The sequence below is a fragment of the Cervus canadensis genome, chromosome 28, assembly GCF_019320065.1.
Source record: "Cervus canadensis isolate Bull #8, Minnesota chromosome 28, ASM1932006v1, whole genome shotgun sequence".
NCBI classification, from domain to species: domain Eukaryota; kingdom Metazoa; phylum Chordata; class Mammalia; order Artiodactyla; family Cervidae; genus Cervus; species Cervus canadensis.
In genome coordinates this window covers 22,647,217-22,670,204 of record NC_057413.1, presented here as the reverse complement: position 1 = coordinate 22,670,204, position 22,988 = coordinate 22,647,217, and the positions used below count along the sequence as shown (strand labels likewise).

General features: G+C 40.9%; 1 long non-coding RNA gene and 7 other non-coding genes across 9 annotated transcripts; 3 read left to right on the top strand and 5 right to left on the bottom strand.

The window, feature by feature from the left end:
- Positions 1-142: 142 nt before the first annotated feature.
- Positions 143-215, bottom strand: TRNAK-UUU. Its single transcript has one exon. It is a non-coding gene; the product is annotated as a tRNA-Lys (tRNA).
- Positions 216-688: 473 nt separating this feature from the next.
- On the bottom strand, positions 689-761 carry TRNAR-ACG. The gene has a single exon. It is a non-coding gene; the product is annotated as a tRNA-Arg (tRNA).
- A 1,143-nt stretch (positions 762-1,904) lies between these two features.
- TRNAS-CGA lies at positions 1,905-1,986 on the bottom strand. The gene has a single exon. It is a non-coding gene; the product is annotated as a tRNA-Ser (tRNA).
- Positions 1,987-3,664: 1,678 nt separating this feature from the next.
- TRNAV-AAC lies at positions 3,665-3,737 on the bottom strand. Its single transcript has one exon. It is a non-coding gene; the product is annotated as a tRNA-Val (tRNA).
- Positions 3,738-7,518: 3,781 nt separating this feature from the next.
- TRNAT-AGU lies at positions 7,519-7,592 on the bottom strand. The gene has a single exon. It is a non-coding gene; the product is annotated as a tRNA-Thr (tRNA).
- Positions 7,593-12,255: 4,663 nt separating this feature from the next.
- Positions 12,256-12,329, top strand: TRNAI-AAU. Its single transcript has one exon. It is a non-coding gene; the product is annotated as a tRNA-Ile (tRNA).
- A 1,674-nt stretch (positions 12,330-14,003) lies between these two features.
- Positions 14,004-14,077, top strand: TRNAI-AAU. Its single transcript has one exon. It is a non-coding gene; the product is annotated as a tRNA-Ile (tRNA).
- Positions 14,078-18,554: 4,477 nt separating this feature from the next.
- On the top strand, positions 18,555-21,920 carry LOC122430021. Of its 2 annotated transcripts, none has more exons than XR_006266204.1 (2): positions 18,555-19,029; positions 20,921-21,920. It is a non-coding gene; the product is annotated as an uncharacterized LOC122430021 (long non-coding RNA). The 2 variants fall into 2 exon arrangements; XR_006266203.1 differs by having other exon boundaries at positions 18,555-19,036.
- Positions 21,921-22,988: the final 1,068 nt, after the last annotated feature.

The following is a 22,988-nucleotide window of genomic DNA, read 5'->3' as shown; positions in this document are numbered from 1 at the left end:
TTGGGATTGTCCAGGCAAGAATACTGGAGGTCCTCCTCCAGGGAGTCTTCCTGACCCAGGAATGGAAGCCGCGTCTCCGATGTCTCCTGTGTTGGCAGTTCGGTTCTCCACCACTAGCGCCACCTGGGAAGCAAAACGGGAGCGCCCGAACAGGGACTTGAACCCTGGACCCTCAGATTAAAAGTCTGATGCTCTACCGACTGAGCTATCCGGGCTCACGACGGACCCTTCTCATCCTGAGGTAAAAAACCTCTTGCATCGCGTCTCTACCACACTTCTTGACTCAGCATTTCCATAGGAGATATCTCTTTTTGCCAGTAGCTATGCGAGGAAAGAACTTTGCAGGATGGTCTTCAGAGTGAGGACTCTTCCCAATGGGAAAAAAAATACTGATGCAGAAGATACTGGTAGGGAAAATTTTTTTTTTTCGTTTTTCTTTGAAGTTTTGATGATGTAAAAACCTCCCTTCCAATGGTCTTTTTCAGTCAGTCACTTTTCTCATGTTCAAGAAGCGATGAAAAGTAGGAAGAACAGCTTTCTGGATGGGTCCTTTGATGATTCTCAAGTCTTTTTCAGACTCAACGGACGGAAAATGAAGGATCAGTTCCACGAAAATACATTCGAAGGACTTAAAAAGGACTTTCCTTTAGAAAAGAGTACCTAGAAGGGGGAAAAAAAGTCAGCCTAACGAGCCAGCCAGGAGTCGAACCTAGAATCTTCTGATCCGTAGTCAGACGCGTTATCCATTGCGCCACTGGCCCTTGCTGTTTAGGCTGTCCTCATGTTCATATTTTCATCATTATCCGCAGTTTATGCCAACCAAAGAAATGATTGATTTTTAAGAATCTAGTAAGGGGTTAAAACCAGAGACTAAATTGACTTTGGGAAAGCATGATTTCTTTCCTGATTTGGTTCCATAACATAGATTTACAGAAAGTGCTTTCTTTGAAAATAATGGGGAGTCTTCACTCACTTGCTGACTATGCATTGAAGACTTGTTTACTTGTTTGCTGCTTAGTATGAAATCTCTGTGGACTCAGTTATCTATTCCTTATTCCACTTCAAATCCTGTCTTACCCAGCGTATATTAGTGCTAGTTTTGAGGTCTTCATTCCCCACCCGCCCCCCAACACACACACACCGCTTTTTCCTGCAGAATGTTCACCTGCCCTCAAAATCCTATAAGGAGACAAGGATTCAATAGAAATATACATTTTAAGAATCTCATGTAACAAACTCAGAAAACAGAATAAAATTGGCTTAAAAATGTACTTAGCTGTTCAAAGTAGGCAAAACAGCTGAAAATGCAAAAGTGCTTTAAAAGAGTAGTTTAGTACGTTGAGCAGGAGACAAGACTTTGTATGGTTTTGAACTTCAAAACAATGTGAGAATTTAAAAATATATTCTCTCTGTGCCTCAATTTCCTCGTTTGTATAAAAGGCTTTCTCTTAAAGAGAGCGTGGCAAATACCGTGGAGTATTATCTTCCATTTTTACGGCTCTCACCTGCAGCCGCTGGTATCAGGACAAACACTGAAGATGGTTGCCTGGGAATGATTTCAAGTAGCTGCAGCTCTCTATAATCGCAAAGAGAAACCATTTTCCAATGTCTCCTCTGTTCACTTTGCTACTGTGATCACTCTTAAAGGCTTAACAAACCATCTCAACGAAGCCAGTATTTTTGAACGCGATCCAAGCCTCTTGTGGACAGTGGGTAGGCTGGACTCTGGATGCTCACAGAGGCTCAGACTATGAAAGGGAACTCTGACACTCTAATCTGGCTGGCGCCCACTCTCTAAAAATATCAGAACTGCCTTTCAAGGGATTTTTCTGCATGCATGCTGCGTGGGACGGCAGTAAATTATTTGTAAATTTCAAGAATCAAGGATACACCGAAAACGAGAACGCTGTGAGCAGGATTTGAACCTGCGCGGGGAAACCCCATTGGATTTCGAGTCCAACGCCTTAACCACTCGGCCATCACAGCTTGGCAGGACAGGTTTTATTTATTCGACTAAAAACAAGTATTCATCCTTTCCCTGCAAGGATAGAAGAAGAGAGGATCATCGGTTTCTGAGTGGCCGCAAGAAGACCTTCTCCAACCCCAGGCTTTCATATTTCACTTAGTGACAGTTTCAACTTTACAGGTCTTTAAGCAGAAAAAAAAAATATTGGCAATATTCTTCAAATTTTCTTTCATTCCGTGGATGTGAGGAAATTGTCTTGTTCTACCTTCAAAATGTATTTAGATGTGAAAAACTTCTCACCCCTCCGACTGCTACAGCCCTGCTCCAAGAAAGCTTCATCTCCTTTCTGCCTCCTTTTGCCTTTATCTAGTCAAAATATCCAGAATATGGGATCTGGTGTGATTTAACCTCTAAGATAAAAATCAGTTAAATTCCCCCCAAAAGTCTGAAAGAATTCACATCAGAAAGATTCTGAGAATCCTCTTAGTCCACTGGTGGGACTATTGGGGGCAAATTCTGGGCCCCAGCTTCCCTTCCGGAGAGCCCAGTCTCTGTCGCCCCCATGTGGTCACTGAGCGCAGGCGCGGTTGTAAATTGAGCTAAACACTGGAGACAAAAGTGTCATTTCCCTGAATGTGGGTCGAGTGGAAGCATGCTATTTCTTGTGTTATGCCCATTCCAAAAGAAAAACCACCCCTCTAAAGTGACTTCTAGCAAAATATATCATGAAATACACACAAACAAGCCACCAAACTTTTCAACTTTTCTTATTTCCGGGAAATCCCTCAAACTGCTGGTACCTAACTGATTTCAGGAATGCTCCAGATCCTTCCTTTCATCCGAGACCGTTTCCGCCTGCTGGCCTCCCACTTGGGGCGGAGCTGGATGCCAGATGCTGAGTTTTAGGAGAACGTCGAGTTTGATTCCGCTGAAGAGGAGGCTCCCCGCATCAGCCAGGGCCGGGAGTCCGCCCTGGGCCTGAGAGGGCTGGGGGTGAGAGGTGGGGGGGTGAGCGGGGCGAGGGGGGACGGGTCTGGCATGTTCCACTGCGGTTGAATAGCCTAAAATCTAGCCCTACGGGGAAACAGTCCCAGAGGATCTTTCTGGGCTGGTGGGAACGGAGGGGAAGGGCGCTCCCAAACATGCAGGTAAGAGCCTTCTTTCTCCAGTACAGATACCCGGGGAGTTTTTGTGGACGGGAATCTCCTGTTATCCATCCCTCCACCCCAGCTGCTCCCCACAACTCTTCTTTCCCCATCTACGCCTGATGAGCTTTGGAACTACTGGATGGTACTAATAGGAGTAATAACTGAACCTTTGTGCGATCGCTGTCTGGTTTCGAAGTGAAGCACTTTTCTCCCTCTGAAGATGGAGAAAGTCACTTTGCAGAAAACCGGTTCGTCCGAGGGAGACTGTCGCCCGCGCGGCGCAGGCCCGCTGCTGCAGCGGTCTCCTCCGGTTGACCCCAGGTTGGCCCCTCGGTCCTTCTGGCAGGAGGACGCCGAGGGCGGGAGGGAGAGAGCGGGTGGGGAAGGGGAAACCCGGGCTTCAGGGCAGATGGCTTCCGGACAGCTTTTCGTTTTAAAGCTCTGGGCCTCAAAAGAAGGGCAAATGTGGTTTTTGTTTTGAAGTCTGGTACCACAAAAACAATGTACAGAGATTTCCTACGGAAATGGAAAAAGACGCGGAGGTGAAACCTGTTTCCGCCCGGCTTCGAACCGGGGACCTTTCGCGGGTTAGGCGAACGTGATAACCACTACACTACGGAAACCAGACGTGAACGGTGATCAGGTGCCCTAGGTCCTCGAAATGTTTCCATTTTTCTTTTTTTTTCTTTTTAAAATCAATAATAAATATAAGTAGAAATGCGTTTACCAAATATATCTACCACAATGTTCAGAAAAGCCTGTTTGAACAGCCAAAAAATTGGAATGGCCTTGAAGGCTTCCAAGAGAAAATGACACCAAATCTAAGACTTAATAGATGAAAAGAAGTATGATGGTTACAGGTTGGTAAGGGAATTTTTTTTTGTTGGTAACTGAACGAAATGGGAATAATCTTTGGGGTAGAGGGGGTGGGAATCCAAGCATTTGAAGCAAGGCATGGAAAGAAATAAGACTAAATGCTGATTTATGGGCCAGATCAAAGGCAAGATGGATGTGCCTCCCAAAGAGGGGAAGGTATATTTCAATTTGAATCTGATGAGAGAGGGAGTGGAGACTAATCTTTAATTTTTGGAGTGTAGATGTCATCTATATCTACACTGAAAGTTTATTTTTTTAAAAAAGTGTGATTTACATACATTAAGATGCTCTAAACTTAAGGGTACTTATAGCTCAGGGGGGGAAAACATGTGACAATTCATTGATTGAATAAGCTCAGCAAATACCAACCTGGATAAAGAAAACTATAACTAGCCAAATTATGTTGAAATTCTTGAAAAACAAAGATTAAAAACATCTTAAAAACAGCTGGAGGGAAATGATACTACATCTTAGGTTAAGTAAAGATTAAATGGAACAGGAAGTATTAATTCAAAGGAAGGTAGAAAAGGAGGAACAGAGAACAAGTAGGATAAATGGAAAACAAATAATGATGTCAACTTAGACCCATATATATATATAATTGCTTTTAATGTAAATGGAATAAACAATCAAAAGGCATAAATGGGCTGGCTAAATAGTAAAATAAAACAAAGAAAAACAAGAGCCTTTTGTGTCCTTCTTACAAGAAATAAACTTGAAAAATAAGACAACAGGTTGAAAATAAAGTGTTCGGGAGCTATGCAAACACCAACCATTAGAAACCTGATTGACAAACAGAGGAGACATCAAAGTAAAAAGTAAGACCAAAGGTAAAGAACATTTCATAATGACAAAGTGATCAATTCAGCAAGAAGACATGTCAATTCTTATATAAAGCAAAACTGAGAAAACTAAAACAAGAACTACAATAAGCACAACTATGGTTGGTGATTTTAAAGATCACTTTTAGTAGCTGATGAGAAACTTACAGAAAAGAGGAAATCAGTAGGAATAGAGAGGATAAGCCATAGCTAGTAACTACTCAACTTGACCTAGCTGATATTTATCACACAGTACATCCAACTACTGCAGAATTCTCATTATTTTCAAGTGCACATTAAACATACACCAAAACAAAAAGGGCCCCCAAACAAGTCTTAATAAATTTAAAGGGATTCAAACAATTTAAAAAAATGTTTTCTGACAATAACAGAATTAAACTTGAGGTCAATATCAAAATGATAACTAAAAAAATTCTAATACTGGGAAACTTGAGCAGTACACTTCTAAGTAAAATATAAGTACAATGGAAACTAGAAAATACTTTGAACTGAAAGAATAAAAATACAACACACAACTAAAGTAGTGCTTAGAGGAAAATAGATAAGTTTAAATGCATATATTAGAAAAAGAAGAAAGGTTTAAGACTGGGAAATTCTAGGGAAGAAATGATGTTTTGTGTTTTAAGCCAGAGATATATGTCTTCTGGGTTGAGAATGACTTCAGATGGCCAGCCTTAAAGACAGGGAGAACAGGAAGAGGTTGTTAGAGATTGTAGTGAAGAAGGTCCAAATAAGAACCAAGTAGATGAACAGAGAGAAAAACATCTCACGTATGTTGAATGTAAATCAGGAAGACTGTGATAATTTGACTGGTGGGATAAGGCAGCAGGAAGAGTCAAGTTTAATAACAGGTTTCCAGTGGAAATAATGATCAGTTGAGTTCATGGTGTATGGTGCAAGTGGTACTCATGTGAAATCCTGGTGGCAATGGAAATGTGAGTTTGAAATTAGGCAGAGACCTCTTTCAGACATGGATATTTCGAAAGATCAGCTCTAGGCAGGCAGCCAAGGAAGGGTCAGCTCCAGAGACTCCTCTTTCCCTAACATCTTCTCTCATCACCATGCCTTACTTTTCCACCTTTTCAAGGGACATTCCATTTGAATTTGTTCACCAAACTTTATCCAGTGTCCAACATGAGACGTGCATACCTGGACATGAAGAAGAAAGAACCACACAGCTGGCTTAAGACAATGTCAGTTGTACCCTCAGAGCACAAAAGAGGAGCTGTCCATTTAAGGATCCCAAGCCAGAGAACATTTAATGGGGAAGGAAGTTTGAATGAAGAGTAAGGTAGGTCAAGAAAGAAATAATAGTTCAACTAGGGAGAAGTCCCTTTAACAAAGACACAATTGAGAATGTTCATGACTTGTTTAAAACTGTTTTATAGAATAACAACCTTTTATCATTTAGACCTATTAAGTACTCAACACTTATAGAGGTACAGGATTTCACTGATTAGATTCAACTCCATTTTAAGAGATTCTTTAAAATGTCAGTCTTCTGACACATTTGCACTCCCGGATGCTCAACAAAGGAGTAATTAATCTGTTGGGCCATGACAATGAGAAGTAGGAAGGTACTTAGGGTGCAATCATTGCTTGTAGAATTCTGTTCACATTACTAAGTATGGGGAAGTGGACATTTGTAGAGTCTAATTATTTTAAGGTATATCTTAGAATGTCAAAAGAAACAGCAGATAAACAGAAACATCTTTGTTTTTAGGACTTAATGTCTTTATCAGAACTTTTATGTAAAAATCTGTCTAGAAAAACATGTAAGACTTCATTTGTCTCTAAACTCTTGCTAGATGCTTTATATGCTTTGTCACTAACCACTCTTCTTTGTCACTAACCATATTATTCTCTTTTCAAAAACTTCAGTGATGACCTAGAGTCCAGAATCACTTGAAAAGTAGAAACAGCTATTACAGTACTCAATTCAACATTTACATTAGGTTTCTTTGGGTTTTTTTTTTAGCCCTTTCTCTTTCCCCCCCTTACCTTCTTTAGGATGAGGCTAAGAGCAGAAATGCAAAGGACAATTGAAGGTTTCCTAGAAGTGGTGAGTAGCAAGAACAGATTCAATGACAGAGGATTTAAACTAATCACTTCTGACCATGGGTCTCTGTCTTTATACCCTATCCATTGTTCCTTAAAGATCTTGGTACTAATACTTCTACATATTACCTTGAAATTAGCAAAGCCATTAGCTATTTAAATAGTCTATTAAAAAAAAAAAAACCAAAAACAAAACTTGAGTTCCAACCCTACTCTAACTGTATCTGAGGTTGCAAAAAAATAATTAAAGCTCTCTAGTAATCAGACAAACGTAAAGGATATCTGAAAGAGCATATATTTAAAGCTGATGAATCTCCTTCACTTGATTCCAATAATTAGACAAAGAGGAAAACCTCTGCTAGGCTAGGCTACCTATCCATTGCTAATATCATGATTCAGACAAATAATCGGAGTCCTTAAATTACTTCTGGTCTATGTGTCGGGAATGCTTCTTGGGATATTATTTACCCTTTTACCTCTGTCCTCTTCTACAAAGTACCCCATTTTTCCCAAGCAAAGCTTAAGTCCTGAGTATTAGGATATTCATCCAGTGTCAATTCAAGTTAGTTTCTACTCACTTACAGAAAAATATTTTCTGAGGCGAAAATCGCAAAAACAGCACTCTGACAGGCCCCGCTGGGATTCGAACCCAGGATCTCCTGTTTACTAGACAGGCGCTTTAACCAGCTAAGCCACGGAGCCCATCCTGAAAAGGCCTTTAGCTACACATTATTTGAACATAATTTCATATGTCTCTCCGCTATAATGAATTTAGAAATTGGTTTGCCGGATGATGAAAAAGGGAGAAAAAAAAAGCAACCTTGTGTCAGTCAAAACCAAAGAAGAATGTTCTTTTGGAAGAATAAATACGGGTACTAGATTAAGATGACTATCTCCTCTTGAGAAACTGTTTCAGAGTGGACACCACTGGATTCAACTAGACTATAAACTCTGGCAACGGGGGTGTGTGTGCGGGGGGCGGAGCGGGGTCGGGGTGGGGGTGTTGTATGAAGTATTAGGGGGTGGGGGAGTGTGTGTCAGAGACCTTTGTTGAAGCCCAAAAGAAAAAATGAAATGATCTTCTATTAACCATCATATTATTTTAACCACACCTGCTCTCTTCTATATTAGTGTGTTGAAGGAGGGGTTACTGGTCAAAGATACTGGTCAAAAGCATATATCTGACACAAGTTTTCTGAAAGAACAGTGGTGTGATGCACCTGTCAAATCACCCTCCAGAATGTGGCACTTATTTCTTCACTTCAGGAGTGTTGACTTCTAATGGCTTACAGCTGGGTTACTCTGGGCACTATCCTCTTGAGAAAAGAGGAAACCTTGCTCAAGAGTACACCAACCCTTGAGTGTAGCTCAAATCCAGCCTCAATTCAGAATATTACTAAAGGGCCATTTCAGGTTCAGATATCCTGGTAAGCTGAACTGAGGCTTCTTTTACAACACCAAGTTCAACTTCTGCCTCTTCCTAATCTTGTTTCCTTTACCCTCTCATTGCAGTCGATTCTAAGAGTGATCCCAATAAGACTCTAACACCATCTTACACCAGGCTCAAGGAGAAGCAATTGGTTATCTCTGAGGAATTTCAGCAGCAGCCATCCTCAGAATAGGCTGCAGAGGGGTGGAGGAGGAGGCAAGCTCTGGCCCTGGAGCCAGCCTCCCCTGGGTCACTGCTTTGGCATCTCCATCTCCATCTCAATGTTTATTTCCCAGGGAACTGACCTTTAACACAAAGCAAGCAACTTCAGTCTACCATCTAAGTCTGACTAGGGCCCAGGTTCTCAAAACCCACTTAAACATACCAAGTACCTGAGTAGAATCAGAATGTCAGGTACTACTAATAATATTCTGGTATACAAACTTTCAGAATTTTCACCAAAGAACAAAACAAATGAAGACATCTACCAGTTGATTAAAAGATGTACAAGTTAGTGAAAAGTGCTGAAGGGCCAGAAGAATAATTTAAATGTATGATAATAAAAGCAAAATTTAGTGAAATGGAAAGCAAGAAAAAAGTGGCAGATTCAGCCAACCAAAGAGCATGATTCCCATTTCCAGGGGAAAAAAAAGTGAATACTAAGTATTATATTAAAAACTTTATTTACTAGCAGTGCATATCCGAAAGAATCTATGTAATATACATAGATACATATGCAAGCACGTCAATTCAGTTCAGTCCCTCAGTCCATTCTGACTCTTTGTGACCCCAGGGAGTGCAGCACCCCAGGCTTCCCTGTCCATCACCAACTCCTGGAGCTTGCCCAAACTCATGTCCATCAAGTCGGTGATGTCATCCAACCATCTCATCCTCTGTCATCCCCTTCTCCTCCTGCCTTCAATCTTTCCCAGCATCAGAGAAAGATTTTTCCAGTGAGTCAGTACTTTGTATCATGTGGCCAAAATATTGGAGTTTCAACCTCAGCATCAGTCCTTCCAATGAATATTCAGGACTAATTTCTCTTAGGATTGACTGCTTTGACCTCCTTGCTGTACAAGGGACTCTCAAGGGTCTTCTCCAACACCACAGTTCAAAAGCATTGGTTCTCTGGTACTCAGTGTTCTTTATAGTCCAACTCTCAAGTCCATACATGACTACTGGAAAGCCATAGCTTTGACTAGACAGACCTTTGTGGGTCAAGTAATGTCTCTGCTTTTTAATATGCTGTCTAGGTTGGTCATAGCTTTTCTTCCAAGGATAAGTGTCTTCTGATTTCATAGCTGCAGTCACTATCTGCAGTGATTTTGGAGTCCCCCAAAATAAAGTCTGATACTGTTTCCACTGTTTGTCCATCTATTTGCCATGAAGTGATGGGACAGGATGCCATGATCTTTTTTTGAATGTTGAGTTTTAAGCCAACTTTTCACTCTCCTCTTTCACTTTCCTCAAGAGGCTCTTTAGTTCCTCTTCATTTTCTGCCATAAGGGTGGTGTCATCCACATATATGAGGTTATTGATATTTCTCCTTGCAATCTGGATTCCAGCTTGTGCTTCATCCAGCCCAGCATTTCACATGATGTACTCTGCATATAAGTTAAATAAGTAGGGTGACAATATACAGCATTGACATACTCCTTTCCCTATTCGGAACCAGTCTGTTATTCAATGTCTGGTTCTAAGTGTTGCTTCTTGACTTGCATACAGGTTTATCAGGAGGCAGGTAAGGTGGTCTGCTATTCCCACCTCTTGAAGAATTTCCCACAGTTTGTTGTGATCCACCAAGTCAAAGGCTTTGGCATAGTCAATGAAGCAAATGTTTTTCTAGAATTCTCTAGCTTTTTCGATGATCCAGCGGATGTTGGCAACTTGATCTCTGGTTCCTCTGCCTTTTCTAAATCCAGCTTGAATATCGGGAAGTTCAGGATTCATTTATTGATGAAGCTGGCTTGGAGAATTTTGAGCATTACTTCGCTAGCACGTGAGATGAGTGCAATTGTGCAATAGTTTGAACATTCTTTGGTATTGCCTTTCTTTGGGATTGGAATGAAAACTGACCTTTTCCAGACCTGTGGCCACTCTGCTGAGTTTTCCAAATTTGCTGGCATACTGAGTGCAACACTTTCATAGCATCATCTTTTAGGATTTGAAACAGCTCAACTGGAATTCCACCACATCCATTAGCTTTGTTCATCGTGATGCTTCCTAAGGCCCATTTGACATTGCATTCCAAGATATCTGGCTCTAGGTGAGTGATCACACCATCGAGGTTATCTGGGTCTTGAAGATCTTTTTTGTATAGTTCTTCCGTGTATTCTTGCCACCTCTTCTTAATATCCTCAACTTCTGTTAGGTCCACACAATTTCTGTCCTTTATTGTGCTCATCTTTGCATGAAATATTCCCTTAGTATCTCTAATTTTCTTGAAGAGATCTCTAGTCTTTTCCATTCTATTGTTTTCCTTTATTTCTTTGCATTGATCACTGAGGAAGGCTTTCTTATCTCTCCTTGCTATTTTTTGGAACTCTGCATTCAGATGGGTATATCTTTCCTTTTCTCCTTTGCCTTTAGCTTCTCTTCTGTTCTCAGCTATTTGTAAGACCTCCTCAGACAACCATTTTGCCTTTTTTGCATTTCTTTTTCTTGGGAATGGTCTTGATCACTGCCTCCTATCCAATGTCGTGAACCTCCGTCCATAGTTCTTCAGGCACTCTATCAGATCTAATCTCTTGAGTCTATTTGTCACTTTCACTGTATAATCATAAGGGATTTGACTTAGGTCATACCTGAATGATCTAGTGATTTTCCCTACTTTCTTCAATTTAAGTCTGAATTTTGCAATAAGGAGTTCATGATCTGAGCCGCAGTCAGTTGCCGGTCTTGTTTTAACTGACTGTATAGAGCGTCTCCATCTTCGGTTGCAAAGAATATAATCAATCTGATTTCAGTCCACTGGAGAAGGAAATGGCAAACCACATCAGTATTCTTGCCTTGAGAACCCTATGAACACAGGTCAGTTGACTTCTAAAAACACTACTATCCCTGACTTAACAGGAACAGTCGTGTTGGAAAGGAGGGAAGAAGTAGAATCCAGAAAAGAGCAGAGGGAGAATAGGGAATTAGCTCCTCTGCCGGCCCTTCCCTGGGTTGACCCCTGCCCGCAGGGTTCACCTCGCAGTTCAGCCTCTCGAAGGGGGTTTCCCGTCTCTTTTCACAGAGTTGCCCAACCCGGGCCTCCGCCCTTCCTCTCCTTTCAGATCCCAACGTTCCTCTCTGATCCAGATAACTGACCTGACTCCCGACACCACTTGGTTTCGAGGTGGCCGGGTTAGAGGCTCTTGAGAAGTCATCCCCAAAGTTCTTTCGCTCCCGCTGACCGCAGCCGCTCCGTCGGGCGCCACCACGTGTTTGATGACCAACACTGCAACACCAAGACACATCGCCGCGCGCGGAGCGGAGACCTGCGGCTCACAGCTGCGGATTCCGGGTGGCGGGGCGGCAAAACCACCCAGAGGCTAGGCAGCGACAGGGTTCAGGTTCATGGGACCCGAGGCTTCCGAGGGAACTTAAGGATCTCCAGGAGTAGAGAGGAATCTGAATCTTGCGCGCCGGAGCCGAGTCCTTCGAGGCCTCTGGAGGCTTCGTGGTCAGTTCCGTGATGCACCCGTCGCGGTCTCAGGAAGCCCTGCCTGGGGACGTTGGCCTGAATCTTCTCGGGTCAGAATCCGAAGTTTGAGAAAGTTTTAAGTTTTTCCGGAAGGACACTTTCTTGAGGCAGAATGAGAAACTTTTTCATTCATTTTCTTGGTCAATGAGGAAAGACGAGAAAAAGAATGGAAGCAACTTGTTCTCACCGTAAACTGCAAAACAATGCTGTTTAAGTGTCATTTGTAATTTGAAAAGTGCGAGCGTTATCCTGGCCGGTTAGCTCAGTTGGTTAGAGCGTGGTGCTAATAACGCCAAGGTCGCGGGTTCGATCCCCGTACGGGCCAAGGTTGTCTCTGACTTTTGTCCTTTAAGATTGGAAACTTGTGCGAGCCTTTGTACTAGCCTGAGTTCTGTATTTCGTATTGGAACTTCTTTGATGAGGAGAGTTTGCAAACTTCCTTGCTAGCGGGTTCAAGAATCTGCTTAGGCATAGTGAACAGATCCCACTCCAATTAAAGCGGAACGATAGCAGAGACCTGGCAGCTAAAAGGTACAACAGAGGACCTTTCTTTGTTTATTTCATTGTATTTTGTTTTCCGTAAGGAAACTTTCTTGGAGAGAGAAAAAAAAAAAAAAAAAAACAGAGGAAAAAGAAAAAAAATCAATGTCTCTAGGGTATTTGCTCTCAATATATCGCCTTTCCTTATTGGGGAACCATGAAAAGGAAGTGAATCACTAAATAATAGAGTAAAATCGCTAGAAAGAATTGCCCTGCCATAATAATATAGTGCACGTGGCTGATGCTCAGAGTTTTCCTTACCTGGGATAGGAGTTTTCAGATCCATGTTACATATTCATTATTAGAGCTGAGATTAATATTAATTGAAAATTGAAGCAATTAATATCCTGGGGTATAAATCAAGATGCTATAAACTTGGTTTTTTGAATAGGAGGGTCCTCAGAATATGGCCATCCACTAAAAAAATGATCAACACCGATTTTAAGGAGCAGTTTAGTGACAATGAAAAGGAAGTTCTCTAGGGTTAAATGATCAGAATGCTGACTCTAAACTCTGTCCTCGGTTATTTGTAAAACGAGGATGATTGTAACATTCACCTCATAAATTAGTTGTTATGTTTAAATATGTTAATTCATTTAAAGCACATAAATAGTCTTTGGTCCGCAATAATGGCTAAATAAGATTTCATTTACACCTGTGATGTCTAAATAGAAAGTACTGAAAAACTGGAACTGAAGTATTGCATAGCAACCTTAAGAAGCAAGTCCATTTTATTCTCACAACACCACATTCATTCCCAAATTCAATGTATATTTTTTTCTACCTGTCCTAAGCATCAGCTCATTTTTTCGCACCTCAGACCCAGTTCCTCATTTGTTCATGGAAAGGTTTATTCATTACTCTTCCGTGGGTTCATTTAGAGCTTTTTCACATTGAGTTTTTTCCTAGCTCATTATTAAGGTTATATACCTTTCATTTATCACTAGCATTACATTTCCATTATTTGCTCTTGGAAGGAAGCTTTTAATTTTTGCTCAGGGATGGATAAGTGGGTGTTTGGATGGATGGATTATTTTAATTTAATTGTTCTTTGAAAATACTGTTGGTATTTCTTCCAAGCACTTATTCTTCTCATTTCCGAAGAGCCTGCAGGTAGAAAGACTCTTTTCCCTTCTCCTACCATCTTTTACTGTGGTTTCCAAGATGCAAAGATATCAAAGTCCTTACTATCAAATGTTCCAATTTGCCATTTTCATTAAAAATGGTTTTTGTACTTGTTACAAAAGAATTTGCATTACAAAATGAATTTGCATTGGTTCCAAGAAGGTATGTTCTGAAAGGCAAGGATCATTCTTGACCTTGATAGACTTTTTTCTTTTGTTTCCCCTTAACAGAAGCGGACCCAGTATAAAGAGGACTGATAGTCCCTTTTGTGATAAAGAAATTCTAGAAGGTCAATGCAATTAAAACATTAAGGAAGAGCAGTAGCTTGTATGGGGGCCGGTTAGCTCAGCTGGTTAGAGCGTGGTGCTAATAACGCCAAGGTCGCGGGTTCGATCCCCGTACGGGCCACTTTTAAGTCTAACTGGGATCACTAAGAATAGAAGCAAGTTTGAAGAGTTTGTCAGCGCAATGCTTAGACTGCATTTTACAGCTATCTTTAATATTGCAGCCTGAAGCACCTTAGGCAAAATGTTCTTTGCTCTTAACACAAAGGAAGAGCATAGCCTCTCCTCTCAATCATTAAAGTGTGATTATGACAATTTAGGTCCCCTGCCTACCTCTGAACTTATAACAGCCAGCAGGGGAATGCTTTTGCTTATCCGTTTAAACCTAAATTTGTAAATCAATCATCTATGAAGGCATAGGATTTACATATTCATCTTAGACTATTCATAAATTGCCCTGAAACTTAAAATGGGGTTAGGCAATGGCAACCCACTCCAGTACTCTTGCCTGGAGAATCCCATGGGCGGAGGAGCCTGGTAGACTGCAGTCCATGGGGTCGCGGAGGGTCGGACACGACTGAGCAACTTCACTGTCGCTTTTCACTTTCATGCATTGGAGAAGGGACTGGCAACCCACTCCAGTGTTCTTGCCTGGAGAATCCCAGGGACGGGGAAGCCTGGTGGGCTGCCATCTATGGCGTCGCACAGAGTCGGACACGACTGAAGCGACTTAGCAGCAGCAGCAGCAGCAGAGTCTCCTGAGTTCTTCAATTTATGCATATCAATAGTGGATATTGGAACAAAATTAGTTTTTTAAGAAGGAAAAAGGGTGAAATGGATACCAGGTAGCAACTGTGACCAGTAGTAAAGATTGCTCACTCTACACCTCTGCAACCCTATTGCAATGTGCCTCCTGTACCCTGAAACTGCAGCAGTAAACTCTCCAATTCTCAGATCTCCTTATCACTAGGATTTCCTGTGTCACATAGCTTTTGCTGAGCAGATGTGCTTGTTAAGACTCAGTTCAGTTCAGTCATGTCCTGAGTCTCTGCGACCCCATGGGCTGCAGCACGCCAGGCTTCCCTGTCCATCACCAACTCTCGGAGCTTACTCAAAATCATGTCCATTGAGTCGGTGATGCCATCCAACCATCTCATCCTCTGTCGTCCCCGTCTCCTCCTGCCTTCAATCTTTCCCAGCATCAGGGTCTTTTCTAATGAGTCAGTTCTTCGCATCAGGTGGCCAAAGTATTGGAGTTTCAGCTTCAGCATCAGTCAGTCCTTCTAATGAATATTCAAGACTGATTTCCTTTGGGATGGACTGGTTGGATCTCCTTGCAGTCCAACGGACTCTCAAGAGTCTTCTGCAACACCACAATTCAAAAGCATCAATTCTTTGGCACTCAGCTTTCTTTATAGTCCAACTCTCACATCCATACATGACTATTGGAAAAATCAAAGTTTTGACTAGACAGACCTTTGTTGGGAAAGTAATGTCTCTGCTTTTTAATATGCTGTCTAGGTTGGTCATAGCTTTTCTTCCAAGGAAAAAGTGTCTTTTAATTTCATGGCTGTAGTCACCACCTGCAGTGACTTTGGAGCCCCCCCCCCCCCCAAATAAAGTCTCTCACTGTTTCCATTGTTTCCCCATCTATTTGCCATGAAGTGATGGGACCAGAAGCCATGATGTTAGTTTTCTGAATGTTGAGTTTTAAGTCAACTTTTTCACTCTCCTCTTCACTTTCCTCAAGAGGCTCTTTAGTTCCTCTTTGTTTTCTGCCATAAGGGTGGTGTCATCTGCACATCTAAGGTTATTGATATTTCTTCTGGCAATCTTGATTCCAGCTTGTGCTTCATCCAGCCCAGTATTTCTCATGATGTACTCTGCACAGAACTTAAATAAGCAGGGTGGGTGACAATATACAGCACTGACATACTCCTTTCCCGATTTGGAACCCGTCTGTTGTTCCATGTACAGTTCTGTTGCTTCTTGACCTGCATATAGATTTTTCAGGAGGCAGGTAAGGTGGTCTGCTATTCCCATCTCTTGAAGAATTTTCCACAGTTTGCTGTGATGCACACAGCCAAAGGTTTTGGCATAGTCAATGAAGCAGAAGTAGATTTTTTTTCTGGAATTCTCTTGCTTTTTCAATGATCCAATGGATGTTGGCAATTTGATCTCTGGTTCCTCTGCTTTTTCTAAATCCAACTTGAACATCTGGAAGTTCATGGTTCACATACTGTTGAAGCCTGGCTTAGAGAATTTTGAGCATTACTTTGCTAGCATGTGAGATGAGTGCAAATGTGCGGCAGTTTGCACATTATTTGGTATTGCCTTTCTTTGGGATTGGAATGAAAGCTGACCTTTTCCAGTCCTGTAGCTACTGTTGAGTTTTCTAAATTTGCTGGCATTCTGAGTGCAGCACTTTAACAGAATCATCTTTTAGGATTTGAAATAGCTCAACTGAAATTCCATAACCTCCATTAGCTTTGTTCAAAATGATGCTTTCTAAGGCCCACTTGACTTTGCAGTGTAAGACTGGGAGAAATGAATATTGTGAGATAAAGGCTGAATAGCTCATCCGACATACATCAATCTAAATAAAGAGGTAAACTGAGACAAGTTCAAATTACCAAAAATAGAGTTTATTCAGGAATAGCATAGGCATTACAATTCAGGAAACTCATGATATATAGCAAGGTAGGTCTATTGAGGTTTTGAGGTAGTTGTATTTATGATCAAGAATGCAAAGAGGGGCAAGTCCAGTCAGATTAGGGGCTATTCATTGATTAGGAGATAAGTCTCTCTGTAAATTAGGCATTTTAGGGGAAATAAGTCTCTTAGCTCTTACCTCCCATTCTTCAGAGGGTGCACATGTGACATTTCATTTCATATCCTCTGGTTTGGTTTTAGCTTGAAATCCTTTCACACATGCAAGGTTGTTGGGGGTATTTTGGTTTATGTGCAGCTACTATCTAGGATTTTGTGGAACCAGAAGTGGCAGCAGTAAGATTTCTACAGAAGCATTTTCATGGCTGGGTGCTTCGGGCAGTGTACTGTAATCTATACTTGATTCTGGTCTCCAAGAAACTCTGTGAATGCATAAGAAATCCCTTTTAATTTAACCTTATTTGTGTGGATTCTATTCAGGAACTAAGATCCTTGATTAGTTAACAACATTGTTCTCTGCAATTATGGTAAATCTATACAGTGGGAAATAAAGGCCAAAATAATTCAGTTATAAAGGATGATGATCTGTATTTGAAGTAAAGTAAAATTTAAAGGAGTTTAGGCAATTGATGGAATATAAGAGAAAGCCTTAACATTGGGAACACTGTAAATGACTTCTGACTTTTTAGTTAGCTTTCACATGGTGAGATTTACCCACCATAGATCAGTCTACAGTTTCTACTCCTTCATGGACTGTGATCATTTTGCTCACCTCTCTGATTGATAAATATCATATTTCTCTTTTTTCTTTCCTGTGCTACCCACCGCCATAATAATCTTTTCTCTTTACCCATCCCACTGATTATGATTCTTGTTTCTCCTTTTATATTTCTATTTCTGTCCACATTCCTTGATTTTCTTTCTTCCTCAGCACTCCATCCTAGTACCCTTACCTACCATTACCACTATCTGAGAGACCTTCACATTTCTACCTCTTTCCTACTGTTCTACTCTTTCATTCACATTAACTTTATACCCAGATATTAGATTTCCCAAGACAGCTTTCTTGGACCAGGCCTGTTGGAAGTTTGTTGCCAAACCTTTGATGATGACATAATGCTTCAAGTGATCTATGTCCAAGGTCTTGATAACTTATGCACCCTAGATAAAAGATGCCTGAGAATTCTCACTCCAGCCCTCCTTATTACTCACATATGATTTTAAAATATATGTTATATAATATATTTATAAAATATATAAAACTGGTAAAGTTTGAACAATGGTTGGATACTTGATGATCCTATTTTTGGTATTATTTTTAGATGTGATAATGATACTGTGATTACGTTTTTCAAAGGCATCCTCATTCTTAGAGATACTTAAGTTTCAGCCTTGTGTCAGTCATATAGGAGCTGGGCAGAAGGGAAAAAGATCAGTAATACCGATTCTCTATTTAAAATATTGATATTGTATTCAATATGATTTTTTGCATTAATTTTTACTTAAAAAATACTTTAAAATGTTATTGTCTCTATTGCAAAGCTTTTTGGAAGTCTCCTAAATTTTGTGCCCGAGGCACAAGTGTCTAACTCATCTTAGTAGGTGCTGTGTTAAAATTGATCAATGACACGTGTCTGAGATTCAAGCAATGTGTTGGAAGGAATGAGGGCTGAGTTATAGGTTAATAACATTGCCATGAGTTGGTAGAAGGTGTGAGACAGGTACATCGAATTCATCGTACTGTTCTATTTTTGCATATATACTTTTGAAGTTTTCCCTAACGATTTCTCTGTCAAACCTTCCCAACCCATTTAGAAGGCAGGGCCTAGAACAGCAGAAGCACAGGAAGCTGTAGCAGCCAGAAGTAACCACAGAGACGCGGAAACCTCCCAGGTTCCTAGAGGGGACCTGGAAATAAGGCCAGAGAAAGTAAACCATCCTGTCTCACTCTTCGACCCCAGAGGGTTACGTGTTCGCGGTCTTGTTTTCCTGGCAGCAGGCCTCCGTGATCTCCGGAACAAACGCCGTGAATCTCGTGCCCAAGCAAGACTGCCTGGACCTTCCAGGCAGACAGAGAAGGACCAGGCTTCGCAGCCTCTGACCCGACAAAGGCAGGACTTTGGTAAATGTCCAGACACCGAAGGCTGGACTAGAGCTGGCCCCCGTGGCGCATGTTCTTGCCCAGAAGCAGCAGTTTGCAAAAACTCAGGAGGTGTCATCGGGCAAGGATGAAGGCAAGTAAGTTTCGGCGCTTTGTCCCCGGACCCCAACACAACCCCCGCGGGTTTGGAAGCTGAACCTAATCGAAGATTCTGCAGAGACGTCTCTGGCGCGAGAGCAGATGGCATAGGCCTGGACGCTCCCCATCAGCAAAGTCCATCCGGAAGCGGCCTTGCCTTGTGGACGGTAATAGGTAGCGAGTCCTGGTTTCTGGGTGTGTTTGTGAGGGGCGGACACACGCAGGGAGAGATTCAGGCGCTTGAGCGACAGGTGCTGGAGAGATCACGTGCTCTAGATAATGCTACCTAGTGGAGAACCGTTACCCGGAAGGCAGAAATGTTGCGACTGTGTCAGGCGCACTGTTTAATGATTCTGGGCATCAAAATAAATATGAGCTGTGTAGTGGCTGGGGGCGGGGTTAATCATCAGAAAATAGCAGTACGTCTCCAGCCAGCCTGCTCTCACCTTAGAACCACTTGGAGGGCTTTTAAATTTCCCAGGTAATGCCAGTGTGCAGCGGGTGGAAATAACCTCTGGGCTACTGTCCGATCCAAGAATTGCATCTGACTCTTTGTTCTTCTGGGCAGAAACCATTCTTCTAACACTGTCCAGTCGAAGCCATGAGGCCTAACTGGCACTTAATTTGTGTAGAGAGGTTCTCAGAAGGAAATTTATCAGCAGGGTACTAGTCCAACACTTGGATAATACAAGGAATAAGTAGAGCGAGTTCTCATTTTATCCATTTTATCCTTAATCTGAGGCACTCAGCAGTATTTTTTTTCTGTTTAAGCAGATTTTTCTTCAATTAAAAAAAAAAAACCGAGATCATTTTGTAGTTTAAAAATCAGACATGTTTGAAGATACGGTTGTATATTAGCCCACAAGTTTCATCCAGGTTGTGGCATGTGTCAGAATTTCTTTTCAAGGCTGAATATTCTTCCATTTGCATGCCTATGCCATGTTTTGTATATCCATTTATTCATTGATGGGCACTTGGATTGCATTCACCTTTTGGCGATTGTGAATAATGCTGGTATTGCATATGAATGGACAAATATTTCCACAACACCCTGCTTTAAGTGCTTTGGGAGTGTATACCCAGAAGTGAAATGGCTGGATCATCTGATTGTACTTTTAATTTTTTGAGAAACTTCCATACAGTTGTTTTCCATAGCAATTGCCCCATTTTACAGTTCCACCAACAATATGCAAGGATTCCAATTTCTCCTTCTTCTTGCCAACACTTGTTGTTTTCTGAGTTTTTTGATAGTAGCCAATATGGGTGTGAGGTGGTACTGCTGTGGGTTTGATTTGCATATGCTTAATGATTAGTATCATCACACATATTTTCCTGTGCTTATTGGCCATTAATATATCTTTTTTGGAGAAATGTTTGTTCAAGTTCCTCTCCCATTTTTCAGTCAAGTTGTTTTTTGTGTGATTTTTTTTTAAAAGATTGAATAATCTCTTGGGTCTGCTATTTTTTGTAGTAATAGTAGATAAAAAGAGGGATGCTCAGAAATACGTCTGGCATCATGTTCAGTTCTGGCTTCTTGAATATGTGTGTATAAAGAAGGATTCTTGTTTTCCAGATGGACGAGGTAGAGAGAGAGTACAATCTCAGGTAGCAGAATTGTAAACAAATGCAGGTCTGAGAAATAGCCTGCTGACCTTTGCTAAGGTGTATAGTAACAGCAGGTAAGTCTGGAGAGAAAGAGCTTTATAGATCTTGTAGGAGACTTAAAGATGTATCTCGTAGTCTAATGTCATCCAATAGAACTTCGCATAATGGTGGAAATGTCCTACATCTGTGTTGTCCACCATGGTAGTCACTGGCTACCTGTGGCTGTTGAACACTTGAAATGTGCCTAGTACTGTTGAGTCTATTTTACTGAATGTTGATTAATTTTATTAGCTCCATTCACCACATGTGGGGAACTTCTGGAAACATTTTTTAAAAGCAAGTGACTTCTCTAAAATATAAGTTATGAAAGGGAGGGTCTGTGACTTGGTTGGCATGTTCCATCAACTCTACCCTCTACTCCTTTTTTCTTCTCTCTTCCTATCTGGAATTCAGACGAGACTCCTGGAGGAACAGCAGTTATTCTCAACCTATGGTAATGAAAGCCACTGAGCAAAGACAATTGAGCAAAGAAGACAGAAGGAGCCTGAGAGCTTCATGGCGTTCTTGACCAGTGGTGCTAGCCCTGGATGATTGACCTCAGGACCTCTTGTTAAATGACATATGCTAACTCCTTTCTGTTTAACCCACTGCAGTAGAATTTTATTTTGCAGTGAATCAAATTCTAACTGATGATATTGGCTAATGTGTGTTAGTACCTGCTTTGGGCCAGTGGACTTCTAAGAATTTTTATATACTAACTTCATTTTTTAAGCACAAATATATTTTTAAAATTTATTTATTCTTTAATTGAAGGATAATTGCTTTATGTAGTAACACTTTTAATCCACACAGTGAATGACTTTATGATATAGATGAAAGTAGCAAGCAGCATTAATGTCACCTGGAAATTTGTTAGCAATGCAGGTTTGGGGGCCTGACCCCAGAGCTCCTTAGGCGGAATCTCTGGGAACAGGGCCCACAGTCTGTGTTTTAACAAACCCTCCAGGTGATTCTAGTGTCTACTGAAGTTTGACAACTTTATAGATAGGGTATTTTTACTGTCCCCATTTTACAGGTAAGTAGACTGAGCTGAATTTAAGTCATTTGCTCAATGTCACACAACTAGTAAGACTAACTCCTAAGTTTGTGTTTGTAGCCACTGTGTGACATCACATGTTCAGAATTCCTGCTCTAGAATAGTAGCCTTCAAAATTTGAAAGCATACCCCTTTGAAAAATTATGTACCCCTTGTACATTTTTAGATCAGCATCTAAAAATTTCAAATCGTAAGTTCAAACAGTTGTAAAGAATGTGATTTCCAGTACACTGTAATTTGTGGCATTTTAAAAATGTGTTCCATCACCCTTCTAAATGAATCTAAATACCATAGTGAATATTTGGTTAATGAACTATCATCTATTTTAAAAAAAAATAAATTTTCTTTCACATTTGACATTTTATATCCTCTCTTTTGTATCTGAACTTGTATTTTCATTGCCCCACTCCACAAAAACACATTGTATTGTAACATGGTTTTTTTTAATCTACTCTGTTGTACTTCTCTGTATGACTATATAGCTTTGGGTTAACAATTTGTTTCCTTCCTGAATTGTTATTGCAGTTTTTGTTAAGCAAATCACTGAGTGTATTAATATCTTGATAAGTTATAAATGTAAAATAAAATTGAATTGCAAACTCTTCTCTTAATGACATGGATGGGACTAATATTTTCTAATTAATTTGTGTATCCATGGATGAGTAGTCCTGTTGCAAGACTGATGTTGCAAGGTTCAACATCAGTTTTATGTCTATTTAATTATTAGAGACATGAAATAATTAGGTAGTTAGGAATTAAAGGAGTTTTGAAATATGAATGCAATTCTAATTTATCTAACCCCTATATCACATGCTAAAATCACATTATCATTAAAATTTTCTGTTAGTCTCTTGTTGACAACTGGATTGGACCCTCTCTCATGTTTGAAGGCACAGTTCAGTTCAGTTCAGTTGCTCAGTCATGCAACTCCATGGAATGCAGCACGCCAGGCTTTTCTGTCCATCACCGACTCCCAGAGCTTGCTCAAACTTATGTCCATTGAGTTTGTGATGCCATCCAACCATCTCATCCTCTGTTGTCCCCTTCTCCTCCTGCCTTCAATCTTTCCTAACATCACGGTCTTTTCCAATGAGTCAGTTCTTTGCATCAGGTGGCCAAAGTATTGGAGTTTCAGCTTCAGCATCAGTCTTTCCAATGAATATTAAGGGCTGATTTCCTTTAGGATTGACTGGTTGGATCTCCTTGCAGTCCAAGGGACTCTCAAGAGTCTTCTGCAACACCACAGTTCAAAAGCATCAATTCTTCTGTGCTCAGCCGTCTTTATGGTTCAGCTCTCACATCCATACTTGAATATTGGGAAAACCATAGCTTTGATTAGATGGGCCTTTGTTGGTAAAGTAATGTCTCTGCTTTTTAATATGCTGTCTAGGTTGGTCATAGCTTTTCTTCCAAGGAGCAAGCGTC